Genomic DNA, 14,812 nt, shown 5'->3' with positions numbered 1-14,812 from the left:
GCCTGCAATCACGTTAGAAGTTGTGTGACAACTGAATCAATAGGGTGAGTGTAGGAAGGCCTGAAATTACCTGATATTTTCCCTTTGCCACCCTAATAATGAATTTCTACCTAATCAACTAGAAGAGGAGTACCATTCATTTCTTTTAGTTGATGATACAACAAAAGAAACATTTTGCTGACTGTGAAAATCCCATCTGATTGGAGGATACAGGACATGTAAATGAAAAGAAAAAGTTCATGATAGTAATTACAGTACTAAGCCTAAAGTGAAGATAGAGGAAGAGGCTTGGTCATGGAGATTTTTAAAGTCTGAGCACCTGGAAACAGGAGTCAGGCCCATCATCACAATATCAAGGAAGTTTGATGGAATCTTTTTTTAGGGGAAACTCTGGCCGAAACCGCCCGCCCTGGCCAGCCACTATAGTAACCACTTGCATGAGTTATCTTACAACAGGAGGTCCTGGTAAGGAATATGGAACTAACAAGCTACCACCAACTGCAAGAATTCGAGAAAGGTCAAAAGGAGAGAGGAAGTGCCAGTCCACATATCCCACCAACCTCCCAGAATCCTTCTCACTGGAATCCATCTTGGCTGACTGATGCACATGCCACCAGGAAGGACCCTGAGTCGGAATGATTGGCCAGAGACAACCTGGAAACTAACCCCATCACCATAAAACCCGAGACTGCGAGCCACGTGGAGAGCGGTTCTCCTGGGTTCCCTTACCCTGCTGCTCTCCGCCCGGCCGCCCCTTCCCAATAAAGTCTCTTGCTTTGTCAGCACGTGTGTCTCCTCGGACAATTCATTTCTGAGTGGTAGACAAGAGCCCACTCTCGGGCCCTGGAAGAGGTCCCCCTTCCTGCAACATTTTCACTCATCATTTTTTTTTTTTTTTTTTTTTTTGCGGTATGCGGGCCTCTCACAGCTGTGGCCTCTCCCGTTGCGGAGCACAGGCTCCGGACGCGCAGGCTCAGCGGCCATGGCTCACGGGCCCAGCCGCTCCGCGGCATGTGGGATCCTCCCAGACCGGGGCATGAACCCGTGTCCCCTGCATCAGCAGGGGGACTCCCAACCACTGCGCCACCAGGAAGCCCTTCACTCATCATTCATCCACGTAACCAGGGAAACATATTCCAAACAATGGACTAAAGTCTCCCAGTGCTTACCCTTCAATTTCATCACTGCATTTTGGAAATCCCAAACATTGAAACTCAGTGTTCCCAAATACAGATTTTTTTCCTCTTTAGAAGATGGCAATAGTGAGCAAGAGTCAGCAGCCTCGGAGGCAGTATCACACGTACCCCGAGCAAGAAGGGCACAGCCATCTCCCTCCCTTTTCCATACCTTACACAGGAATCTGTAAATCAGACTCGTTCACAGCCTCCTGGGACAGCAGGGAAGTTGTTTGTAATCACAGAGCACTAATACACGTAATCAGTCAATGTCTTCTCAACTGTGATCAAAAATTAAAGAGTTTTAACTTTTAAAAGGGACATTGATGTGATGGTCATAAATCAACAAGCTAAATATTAGCCCTCATAAGTGTTATAAAATCAGTTAATGATCCCTTCTGCGGCGAATACAGTTCTCAATCATTAATGCCACTGCTATATGTAATGCCTCTCTTAAAATGCCTCAGCCAACGCATCTCAACATGCAACATTCACTTTCTTAGCAATCATGTGAAAAAATAAGGCTATATCAGGAGTTCAAAAACTGCTTCGGGGTTTTGACTTCTTGGTAGGTCCCTAAATATTATAGGAAAAAAATCATATATTCGGTGGTTCTCAAAATGTAGCATGAAACAGCATCACCTGGAAGGCTTACCAAACTACAGGTTGCCGGGCCCCACCCCAGAGTTCCTGATGGAGCAGGTCTAGGGTAGGGAGAGAACTTCCATTTCTTCACAAGGTCTCAGTTGATGCAGGTGCCACTGGTCTAGGTTTAACAGGGAAGAGCCAAATCTGACTACGTGTCGGATCTGTTTCTTTCACTTTAACCTTTCCGTCTGCCGCTTTGGTTCACTGAAAGGATACTGTCTATACAGAATGGCCTGCCTCGGGGAACCCTGCCCCTCTGCCTGAATGTTAAACCAAAGTGCCTTTGTTCAGGGAAGCACCCTGACCCTATCCACCTGTGGATGGCTGCAAGAAAGAAGAAAGTAACACATCCCCTCCCCGAGGCTGGCCATTCCAGGGGACATTTGCAAAACTTATGGCCTTCTTACTTTACTTCCTCATCTCCTCCCCCTCTCTGTGCTATAAAAGAAACTGGCATCCAAATCCCAATAAGATGGTTATTTTGAGACTTTAGTCTGCCATCTTCTCAGCCTGCCGGCTTTCTGAATAAAGATGGCGTACTAGGAGGACGTGGAATTCGTGTTTCCTCACAACTAGGGCACCTACCAGGCACCGGTGGGGGACCACGGACACCTAAAGGTATGGGAGGAACCCCCAGTGACTGGGTAGGACATGGGGCGTGGGGGGAGTGAGGGGGGAGGAGAAGTGGAGGCGGGACGGGACTGGCGCCCCTGAGGGGCGGCTTGGGGAGGGGAAGGGATCCCTTGCCCAAAGGGGGAAATTGGGGAGCCATTGGGAGGGCAGAGGATCAAAAGGAAGTGTGGCCAGGTTTGCCCTGCCCACTTGGGACCCCAGGAACCTGCTGAGATCCCAGGCCTGATCCTCTGCCCACCCGAGGCCCCCTTCAGCCACACGGGTCCTGAGGGAGAGGGAGGGAGGGAAGGGGGAGCAAAAGTAAAGGCCGGACCTCCGGGACCAGCACCCCTGAGGGGCGGCTAGGGGAGGAGAGGGGTTCCTACACCCAGTGGGACCCACCCACGGTTTGGGGTCCAGCCGCGATGGGGGAGACCCTGGGGGAGATGGTGGGGGAGGGGTGCGAAGGAACGGAAGGGAGCGGGGCCAGCACTTTCCCTGTCCACTTAGGCACCGGGGAGCCTGTTGGGCTCTGGAGCCTAATCCTCTGCCCTTGGGGCCTCCCTCCTGCCGTGCAGAGCCAAATCCCCACCCCTACCCTGCCACCCAGGGCCCCACCTCTACACTCAGAGACCCCCTCTGATACCCCCTCCAGTGAGCTGGGCCTAAACCCCACCCACACACCCCAACCCAGGACCTTTCCTCCAAATTCCAGAACTCCACACTCCAGAGGCCCTCCTTTCCACGTGCTGCCTCTCCCCTTCCGCGCAGGTCCTAAACAGGCCCCGCCCCACACTTGAACGTGGCCCCGCCTAGACCTCGCCCCCAGGGCCTTTTCCGACTACCTGGGTCCTGAGCCTAGGCCCCGCCCCACACTCAAACGTCACCCCCCTACCCTCCTAGGTCCAAAACCCCGCCCCTGTCTAAGTTCTACCCCCGCCTAAACTCTGCCCCTTGGCCAAGGCTTTTTTTTTTTTTGAATTTTATTCTATTTACTTTTTTATGCAGCAGGTTCTTTTTTTTTTTTTTTTTTTTTTTTTTTTTGCGGTACGTGGGCCTCTCACTGTTGTGGCCTCCCCCATTGCGGAGCACAGGCTCCGGACGCGCAGGCCCAGCGGCCATGGCTCACGGGCCCAGCCGCTCCACGGCACGTGGGATTCTCCCGGACTGGGGCACGAACCCGTGTCCCCTGCATCGGCAGGCGGACTCTCAACCACTGCGCCACCAGGGAAGCCCCAGCAGATTCTTAATAGTCATCAGTTTTATACACATCAGTGTATACATGTCAATTCCATTTGCCCAATTCATCAAACCCCCACACCCCCCCACATATTTACCCCCTTGGTATCCATACGTTTGTTCTCTACATCTGTGTCTGAACTTCTGCCCTGCAAATGGGTTTATCTGTACCATTTTTCTACGGTCCACAAACATGCGTTAATAGACAATATTTGTTTTTCTCTTTCTGACTTACTTCACTCTGTATGACAGTCTCTAGATCCATCCATGTCTCAACAAATGACCCAATTTCGTTCCTTTTTATGGCTGAGTAATATTCCATTGTATATATGTACCACAACTTCTTTATCCATTCGTCCGTCGATGGGCATTTAGGTTGCTTCCATGACCTGGCTATTGTAAATAGTGCTACAATGAATATTGGGGTGCATGTTTCTTTTTGAATTATGGTTTTCTCTGGGTATATGCCCAGTAGTGGGATTGCTGGATCATATGGTAATTCTATTTTTAGTTTTTTAAGGAACCTCCATACTGTTCTCCATAGTGGCTGTAACAGATTGGGGTTCTGTTTTACCTTGTTGATTCATTGTTGTTGATTTTTTATATATTTATTTTTCCTGATAAGTCTTTTATTTTTCTAATTTTATTTTATTTTATTCTTTATACTTTATTAGTGCTCTCTCCTTTTGGTTTGTTTGCCCCCCCCCATTTTTTTTTCTTTTTTCTGTTGTGGTTTTATTTTACCCTGTTGCTGTTGTTTCAATTATAGTTTTACTTTTCCTAATATATTTTTTATCTTTCTAATTTTATTTTGTTTTTTATTCTTTGATATTGTACTTCTCCTTTTTTCTTTCTTTCTTCCTTTTTTAAAATATTTTTATTTTTTAACCACACCACAAAGCTGGCAGTATCTTCGTTCCCAGGCTGGAGGTCGGGCCTGAGCTCCAGTGGTGGGAGCTCTGAGTCCAAACAGCTGGATTAACAGAGAACCTCAGACCCCAGTGAATATCAGTCAGAGTGAGGCCTCCCAGAGGTCCTCACCTCAGCACCAAGACCCAGCTCTATCCAACAACCTGCAAACTCCACTGCTGGACATCTCAGGCCAAACAACCAGTAAGACAGGAATATAGCAATACCCATCCAAAGAAAACAAAAATGAAATGACAAAAAAATTTAACATACAACGGAGCAAGGTAAAAACCTACAAGAACAAATAAATGAAGACAAAATAGGCAACTACCTGAAAAAGAATTCAGAGTAATGATAGTAAACATGACCCAAAATCTCAGAAACAGAATGCAGAAAATACGAGAAACATTTAACAAGGATCTAGAAGAACTAAAGCACAAACAAACAGTGATGAACAACACAATTATGGCAATTAAAAATACTCTAGAAAGAATCAATAACAGAATAACTGAGGCAGAAGAACAGATAAGTGAGCTGGAAGATAAAATGGTGGAAATAACTGCCAGGGAGCAGAATAAAGAAAAAAGAATGAAAAGAATTGAGGACAATCTCAGAGACCTCTGGGGCAACATGAAACGCACCAACGTTCAAATTACAGGGGTCCCAGGAGAAGAAGAGAAAAAGAAAGGATCTGAGAAAATATTTGAAGAGATTATAGTCGAAAACTAACCTAACATGGGAAAGGAAATAGTCAATCAAGTCCAGGAAGCACAGAGAGTACCATGCAGGAAAAACCCAAAGAGAAACATGCCGAGACGCATATTAATCAAACTATCAAAAATTAAATACAAAGAAAAAATATTGAAAGCAGCAAGGGAAAAGCAACAAATAACATACAAGGGAATCCACATAAGGTTAACAGCTGAGCTTTCAGCAGAAACTCTGCAAACCAGAAGGGAGTGGCAGGACATATTTAAAGTGATGAAAGGGAAGAACGTACAACCAAGATTACTCTACCCGGCAAGGATCTCATTCAGATTCGAAGGAGAAGGATAAAGAATGTTACAAGAGACAAGGAAGGACAGTACATAATGATCAAGGGATCAATCCAAGAAGATATAACAATTGTAAATGTTTATGCACCCAACATAGGAGCACCTCAATACATAAGGCAAATACTAACAGCCATAAAAGGGGAAATCGACAGTAACACATTCATAGTAGGGGACTTTAACACCCCACTTTCACCAATGGACAGATCATCCAAAATGAAAATAAATAAGGAAACACAAGCTTTAAATGATACATTAAACAAGATGGACTTAATTGATATTTATAGGACATTCTATCCAAAAACAACAGAATACACATTCTTCTCAAGTGCTCAGGGAACATTCTCCAGGATAGATCATATCTTGGGTCACAAATCAAGCCTTGGTAAATTTAAGAAAATTGAAATCGTATCAAGTATCTTTTCTGACCACAATGTTATGAGCCTAGATCTCAATTACAGGAAAAAATCTGTAAAAAATACAAACACATGGAGGCTAAACAATACACTACTTAATAACCAAGAGATCACTGAAGAAATCAAAGAGGAAATCAATAACTACCTAGAAACAAATGACAATGAAAACACGATGACCCAAAACCTATGGGATGCAGCAAAAGCAGTTCTAAGAGGGAAGTTTATAGCAATACAATCCTACCTTAAGAAACAAGAAACAACTCAAATAAACAACCTAACCTTACACCTAAAGCAATTAGAGAAAGAAGAACAAAAAAACCCCAAATTTAGCAGAAGGAAATAAATCATAAAGATCAGATCAGAAATAAATGAAAAAGAAATGAAGGAAATGATAGCACAGATCAATAAAGCTAAAAGCTGGTTCTTTGGGAAGATAAACAAAATTGATAAACCATTAGCCAGACTCATCAAGAAAAAAAAGGAGAAGTCTCAAATCAAAAGAATTAGAAATGAAAAAGGAAAAGTAACAAATGATACTGCAGAAATACAAAGGATCATGAGAGATTACCACAAGCAACTATATGCCAATAAAATGGACAACCTGGAAGAAATGGACACATGCTTAGAAATGCACAACCTTCCGAGACTGAACCAGGAAGAAATAGAAAATATGAACAGACAATTCACAAGCACTGAAATTGAAACTGTGATTAAAAATCTTCCAACAAACAAAAGCCCAGGACCAGATGGCTTCACAGGCGAATTCCATCAAACATTTAGAGAAGAGTTAACACCTATCCTTCTCAAACTCTTCCAAAAGATAGCAGAGGGAGGAACACTCCCAAACTCATTCTACGAGGCCAACCATCACCCTGATACCAAAACCAGACAAGGATGTCACAAAGAAAGAAGACTACAGGCCAATATCACTGATGAACATAGATGCAAAAATCCTCAACATAATACTAGCAAACAGAATCCAACAGCACATTAAAAGGATCATACACCATGATCAAGTGGGGTTTATCCCAGGAATGCAAGGATTCTCCAATATACGGAAATCAATCAATGTGATACACCATATTAACAAATTGAAGGAGAAAAACCATATGATCAACTCAATAGATGCAGAGAAAGCGTTCGACAAAATTCAACAACCATTTATGATTAAAACCCTCCAGAAAGTAGGCACAGAGGGAACTTTCCTCAACATAATAAAGGCCATATATGACAAACCCACAGCAAACATTGTCCTCAATGGTGAAAAACTGAAACCATTTCTACTAAGATCAGGAACAAGACAAGGTTGCTTGCTCTCACTATTGGTCAACATAGTTTTGGAAGTTTTAGCCACAGCAATCAGAGAAGAAAAAGAAATAAAACAAATCCAAATTGGAAAAGAAGAAGTAAAACTGTCACTCTTTGCAGATAGCGTAAAACTATACATATACAATCCTAAATATGCTACCAGAAAACTACTAGAGTTACTCAATGAATTTGGTAGAGTAGCAGAATACAGAATTAATGCACGGAAATCTCTTGCATTCCTATACACCAACAATGGAAAATCTGAAAGAGAAATTGAGGAAACACTCCCATTTACCATTGCAACAACAAGACTAAAATGCCTAGGAATAAACCTACCTAAGGAGACAAAAGACCTGTATGCAGAAAACTATGACACTGATGAAAGAAATTAATAATGATACAAGCAGATGGAGAGATATACCATGTTCTTGGATTGGAAGAATCAACATTGTGAAAATGACTATACTACCCAAAGCAATCTGCAGATTTAATGCAATCCCTATCACAGAACTAGAACAAAAAAATTGCACAATTTGTATGGAAACACAAAAGACCCTGAATAGCCAAAAAAAGCTTGAGAAGGAAAAACAGAGCTGGAGGCATCAGGCTTCCAGACTTCAGACCATACTACAAAGCTACAGTAATCAAGACAGTATCGTAGTGACACAAAAAAAGAAATATAGATCAATGAACAGGATAGAAAGGTCAGAGATAAACCCACACACATATGGTCACCTTATCTTTGATAAAGGAGGCAAGAGTATACAATGAAGAAAAGACAGCCTCTTCAATAAGTGGTGCTGGGAAAAGTGGACAGCTACATGGAAAAGAATGAAATTAGAACCCTCCTTAATATCATACACAAAAATAAACTCCAAATGGATTAAAGACCTAAATGTAAGGCCAGACATTATAAAACTCTTAGAGGAAAACATAGGCAGAGCACTCTATGACATAAATCACAGCATGATCCTTTGTGACCCACCTCCTAGAGAAATGGAAATAAAGACAAAAATAAACAAACAGGACCTAATGAAACTTCAAAGCTTTTGCACAGCAAAGGAAAACATAAACAAGACGAAAAGACAACCCTCAGTATGGGAGAAAATAGTTGCAAACAAAGCAACTGATAAAGGATTAATCTCCAAAATTTACAAGCAGCTCATGCAGCTCAATATCAAAAAAACAAACAACCCAATCCAAAAATGGGCAGAAGACCTAAATAGACATTTCTCCAAAGAAGATATACAGATTGCCAACAAACACGTGAAAGGATGCTCAACATCACTAATCATTAGAGAAACGCAAATCAAAACTACAATGAGGGGGCTTCCCTGGTGGCGCAGTGGTTGAGAATCTGCCTGCCAATGTAGGGGACACGGGTTCGAGCCCTGGTCTGGGAAGATCCCACATGCCGCGGAGCAACTAAGCCCGTGCACCACAACTACTGAGCCTGCGCGTCTGGAGCCTGTGCTCCGCAACAAGAGAGGCTGCAATAGTGAGAGGCCCGCGCACCGCGATGAAGAGTGGCCCCCGCTCTCCCCAACTAGAGAAAGCCCTCGCACAGAAATGAAGACCCAACACAGCCAAAAATAAATAAATTAATTAATTAATTAAAAAAAAAAAAAACTACAATGAGGTATCACCTCACACCGGTCAGAATGGCCGTCATCAAAAAATCTACAAACAATAAACGCTGGAGAGGGTGTGGAGAAAAGGGAACCCTCTTGCACTGTTGGTGGGAATGTAAATTGGTACAGCCTTTATGGAGAACAGTATGGAGTTCCTTAAAATACTAAAAACAACACTGTAAAGCAGTTATACTCCAGTAAAGATGTTAATAAAACAACAAGAAGAAGAAGAAACTGGCATCCAAACCCTGATAAGATGGTCCTTTTGAGACTTTAGTGTGCCATCTTCTCTGTCTGCAGCATTTGTGAATAAAGGTATACTCCCTGCCTCAACACCTCATCTCTGACTTATTGGCCTGTCGTGTAGCGAACAGAGCGAGCTTGGACTCGGTAACACGGGGACCACACTTTGAGAACTGTCCACGGAAAAAAAATCCACAGCCTAAAAGTTGAGGATTATGTTTATCTGGTGGCCAAAACTGAGGACTTAAGCCCAAGAAGCAGCCTCTCAGATGGCTCTGAGGGAATCCTCTGAAGAGATAAGGGTGGAGCCAGGATTTATAGGGGTTTTTGTAAGAAAGTCCAGGTGGTAGGAACATCAAAAGGTTACTGTTAAATAAAGAAAACCAGACATCTCAAGTTAATGAGTGTAGTGCTTTTCTGTGTATGGGGAGATGCCAAGCGTCTGTGCTCACTGAAATCATCCCTTTGATATGCACCTCAGCTCTCTAGGGCTGATATCCTGTGCTTTCCCATCCTGAGTGTCCTCAGGGGCACCGTTGGGGGTGGTCGCAGTGGCTTTTCTGTGTATGGGGAGATGCCAAGCGTCTGTGCTCACTGAAATCATCCCTTTGATATGCACCTCAGCTCTCTAGGGCCAGTATCCTGTGCTTTCCCATCCTGAGTGTCCTCAGGGGCACCATTGGGGGTGGTCGCAGTGGCTTTTCTGTGTATGGGGAGATGCCAAGCGTCTGTGCTCATTGAAATCATCCCTTTGATATGCACCTCAGCTCTCTAGGGCCGGTATCCTGTGCTTTCCCATCCTGAGTGTCCTCAGGGGCACCGTTGGGGGTGGCCGCAGTGGCTGAGGGCTTGGCAAAGAGGCAGCCTGCTGGTCTCCATCCTGAGTTCCCTCAGGGCTCACTGTTGGGGGCTGCTGTAGGGGCTCGATGGCTGCCACATCCTTTGTTTATCGATACACAGGCAGCATTTTTCCTCCACAGCACCATTATTCTAAAGGAGTGGGCACACTTTCTGTGAGGGGTCCAATAATAAATATTTAGGCTCTGCAGCCCATACCATATCTGTTGTAGCTCCTCAGCTGTGCTGTTGCAGCATGAAAAGCAGCCATAGACAATACAGAGATGAATGCACATAGCTACGTGTCTGTAAAATTTTATTAGAAACCAGTGGCCGGTTGGACTTGGTTCACGGGCTGCAGTTTGCCCACAACGGGTCCAGAGGAGGAGGGTTTGTCCCCACCAGACCTACCCTGGATCCCAGGGCCTGAGCCACACCTGAAAGTGATGAATGGAATATTTATAAATGGAATATTTCCTGCCATATCAGTAAACAAAGGATGTCACAATCGTCAATGATTGCAGCCCTCCAACGGGAGCTGGTGAGCCCTGAGGAAACTCAGGGCTGAAAAGAATACCTGCCATCTAGCAGCCAACACGCTGCAGCCACTCCCTGCGGTGCCCCCTGAGGAGACTTAGGATGGGAAAGCACAGGATACTGGCTCCAGATGGCTGAGGTGCACATCAAAGGAATGATTTCCGTGAGCCCAGACTGTTGCATCTTCTCATACATAGAAAAGCGCTAAACTCCTTAACTTGAGTTCTCTGGTATTCTTTAATTAACAATAATCCTTTAACGTTCTCAACTACCTGCCCTTTGTTGCAAAACTCCTCTATATCCTGGCCCCTCCCCTTGCCCCCTCAGAGAAGTTTCTCAGAGCTCTCTGAAATGCTGTCTCCCGGGCTGCAGTCCTCATTTTGCCCCAAATAAAACTTGACTCGCAACTCTCACGTGGTGTATTTTTTTAAGGCAACAGAAAGAATAAAGGGTATGCCAGACAATCCCTCCACACCCACAGTTTCTTCCTGAAGGGTCTTGCCTGACATGAACAGAGAACCAGAAACACCATGACACCAGAATTTTATCTTTTAAAACATGTCCCAAGGAACCCTTTGTTCAGTATTTGTGCAGAAACAACACAGCATATTAACATCACGAAGCTTCAGAACCTGGGGAGTTAGCCAGCGTTTCAGTTGGTTTGGAGAATATCAGAAGTCTACCTCTGTCTGTCACTTGTCATCATGCACAGTTTCAGCCTCCAGTTGTCCAGAATAAAAGCTCTTAAAAAGCTGAGAGTTATCTTCAATTTGTAGAAAAGTGCCTGGCGCTTTTGAGGGTAGGTCCTCAAAAGTGTCTGTTGAATCAAATAAAGTCTATGACGTCCATAAACCTGTTTCTAGTCTTGAGATTTCTAGATTTATCCTCAGAGCCTGGTAGCCAGCTGTGCCTCCCTCCTCCTTTCATTATAACCCTGGGATGGTAGTGAAACTGCACAACTCAGATGAGATGCAAACTCAGCTGAAACCCGGATTGGGACCTGAACCCATGAGCTGGGACTCGAACCCACTGTCTTTTAATTCAAATTGCACACCTGGTCTCCAGACTTAATGAAGCTCAGGTTCTTTATGTCTCAGCACAGAAGGAATTCAGCGAGAGGCAAAGTGATAGGTAAGAAGTGGATTTATTTAGAGAGATACACATTCCATAGATAGAATGCAGTCCATCTCAAAAGGGCGAGAGTGGCCCTGGGAGAAACACCGTCCACAGGCAGAGTGTGGGCCATCTCAGAAGGCGAGAGCCTCCAGAATATGGGGTGGTTAGTTTTTATGGGCTGGATAATTTCACAGGCTAATGAGTGGGAGGATTATTCAAACTATTTTGGAGAAGGGGTGGAGGTTTCCAGGAATTGGGCCACCACCCACTTTTTGGCCTTTTAGGGTTGGCCTCAGAACAGCATGCTAATGTACTATAATGAGTGCATAATGAAACTCACCATCTACTGGAAGTCAGATCTTCCACTATCTTGGACCTAGTTGGCTCTAACCAGTTAATGTCTCACCGGTAATATCATTCTTTTAAATGTTGTGTCCTGCCCCCTTCCCTTCAGTTTCAGTAGGAAGGACAGGAGGGAGGCTTGGGACAAGCATCTGTCTATCAAGACCACCTCCTGTGAGTAGGTGGCGAGGACCGTGCTCCTTTCTATCTCTCAGCTACTGTAGCAGCTGCTGGGATCTCAGGGACCACTCAGTTCTCCAACCATGTAAGTGCAAGTTGGCAAAGTTGGGATAGAACACCAGGGAGGAGCCTGGGATTAAGGCAGAGAACCTAGGGCAGCTGATGGAGAGCCTGGAACGAATGCTGTGTCTCATGCGACAGGGAAGATTTTAGTATCAGAAAGGCCAGCAAGGTAGTATCAGAAGGGGGATGACTGGGGGGAGGAGGGGTAGAGAGCAAAACTTCTGCATTAGAGGAAATGCTTTTTATTTATGTGCGATTTGAAAGTGTGAAAGGAGAAAAACTAGACCTCGGGGTCTGAGAATCTTCCAACAAACAAGAGATTTTACATAAGATATATAATCTATGGTGTTGCATTAAACTGATACAAAGCCAGGGAGGTCATTTTGCAGCTTGAGTTATTAACATTAGGCATGATTTGTGAAGTAACACTATCCCTCACTAGGTGTAGGTTTAGGACCTGATGCAATTCTCTTAAATGTAGTTTACAACTTGGTGTTCCACAAGGAATGGGGTTAAAGGATTACATTCCCCAATGAGTAAACAGTGGATAACAGGAGTGTCCTTATCCCTTGACATCAAATGCCAGGAAAACCTGACAGGGATGATCAGTAGCATTTTATGACGGATAACAGAGCCTCGTCAAATTTATGTTACTTGAGATCTTCTAAGCCTGGTCAGTCAGTTAACAGAGCTCCTTGTTTATTTAGTTCACTGGGTTGTAAATGTTCTGTCCACTCCGGCTTATTTAGCAGCTCTCAGAAAAGTCATTTAGAGTGTAAAACAAAGAATGCTGCCCACCATCCAGTTCTACAAGGATCAAGTAGTTAGCCACTGCAGTCACTGGGTGACAGAGCACCCTGAAAGGAATTCAGGTACAAATGTTCCAGCAGGGCTCTCAGGAAACTTATTTTCTAGACCATCCCCGGTTCCTGTGACTGAGGAAAAGAGAGAAAAGAAGCCTTTTTAAACCCAAATGAATAGATAATTCATTCCAACTGTTATTTATAAACTAGTGAGTTTTATACTGTAATACCTGATTCATGATTAAGTTTTTAAATGAAAACTATCCAGGATAGATAAGAAGATGTACCCTATGATTCCCTTGGGCTCGAGGCCACTTGTGTGCCAATTTAGATAGGACTCCAGAAAATTTACCGTTGGTATGAGCCTGATCGATCACTGGTATCTCATGGGTATAACCATTTAGCAGCTATCTTTGCACCTTCAGTAGGATTGGAAAATGTAATCAGCCACGTAGAATCCTTAACAAAATTCACTCAACAAGCCTTAAGTGATAGTTATCAGGCCATTATGCTACTGAACTCTGAAGTCTCTATGTTGAGAAAAGCGGTATTACAAAGTCACATGGCCCTGGTACCTCAAGGAGACACCTGCACCCAGCTTCAAACTGAATGTTGTGTCTTTATACCAGATCAATCCTTGAATATAACGTACATCCTTTTAATATAAAATCCTTTAATATTTAGTGACCCACATGAAAAATCAGATTTCTGCCTTGAACAATCCACTCCTTGGTCTTGGTGGTCTCTTAAAGACCTGGGCTGGTAATGGAAATTCTTGGCTTAATTTCCTTTTTGTTTTAAACATTCAAATAATCTTTTCTGTTTGTTTATTTATTTATTTATCTATTTAACATTTTTTTGGCTGCGTTGGGCCTTCATTGCTGCGAGTGGGCTTTCTCTAGTTGCCGCGACTGGGGGCTACTCTTTGCTGCGGTGTGCGGGCTTCTCATTGCAGTGGCTTCTCTTTGTTGCGAGCGTGGGCTCTAGGTGTGCGGACTTCAGTAGCTGTGGCACACCGGCTTAAGTTGCTCCGCGGCATGTGGCACCTTCCCTGACCAGGGATTGCACCCACGTCCTCTGTATTGGCAGGTGGATTCTTAACCACTGAGCCACCAGGGAAGTCCCTTAAATTCTTACTTTTGACTTTATTAATGCTACTAGCTCTATTATCTGTATTTTACCTATTTTACAAGATTGTTGTTGTTTGTACTACCCAATGTGTAGCAGAGTCTCTGACAAAAATAATGATGACTAAACAACTTGAAATGGTTGACCAAATATATAGTTTTACATAAGACTGAAATGACTGTAATACTGTAACTCTGGATATGGGAAGAAGCAACAAGGGAGAATCATTTCATGGACCATAACAGAGTAGTAAGTCATGTGATCCAGAGACTTTCACTGCTGCCATTAACAGGGTCTAGAAAATTAAGCGGCTTATCAATGGAATCCTCACCTGACCTAGGTATGAGCCTTCCTAGCCCTGTGAGACACACTGGTCACGAAATGCCTCCCAAAGCTTGGTAGAATGTATAACCCAAAGGGGGGACTATAAAACAAAGAATGTTGCCCACCATCCAGTTCTACAAGGATCTAGTTATTAGCCACTATCGTTACTGACCGACGGTGCACCCTGAAAGGAATTCAGGACAAAAAACAGGATGAGGCACCCCGTGCGGTAGAAAAACAGACCCCTTC

The sequence above is a fragment of the Phocoena phocoena genome, chromosome 3 (genome assembly GCF_963924675.1).
Source record: "Phocoena phocoena chromosome 3, mPhoPho1.1, whole genome shotgun sequence".
In the NCBI taxonomy this organism is placed as follows: Eukaryota; Metazoa; Chordata; class Mammalia; order Artiodactyla; family Phocoenidae; genus Phocoena; species Phocoena phocoena.
This window is presented reverse-complemented; position numbering follows the sequence as displayed.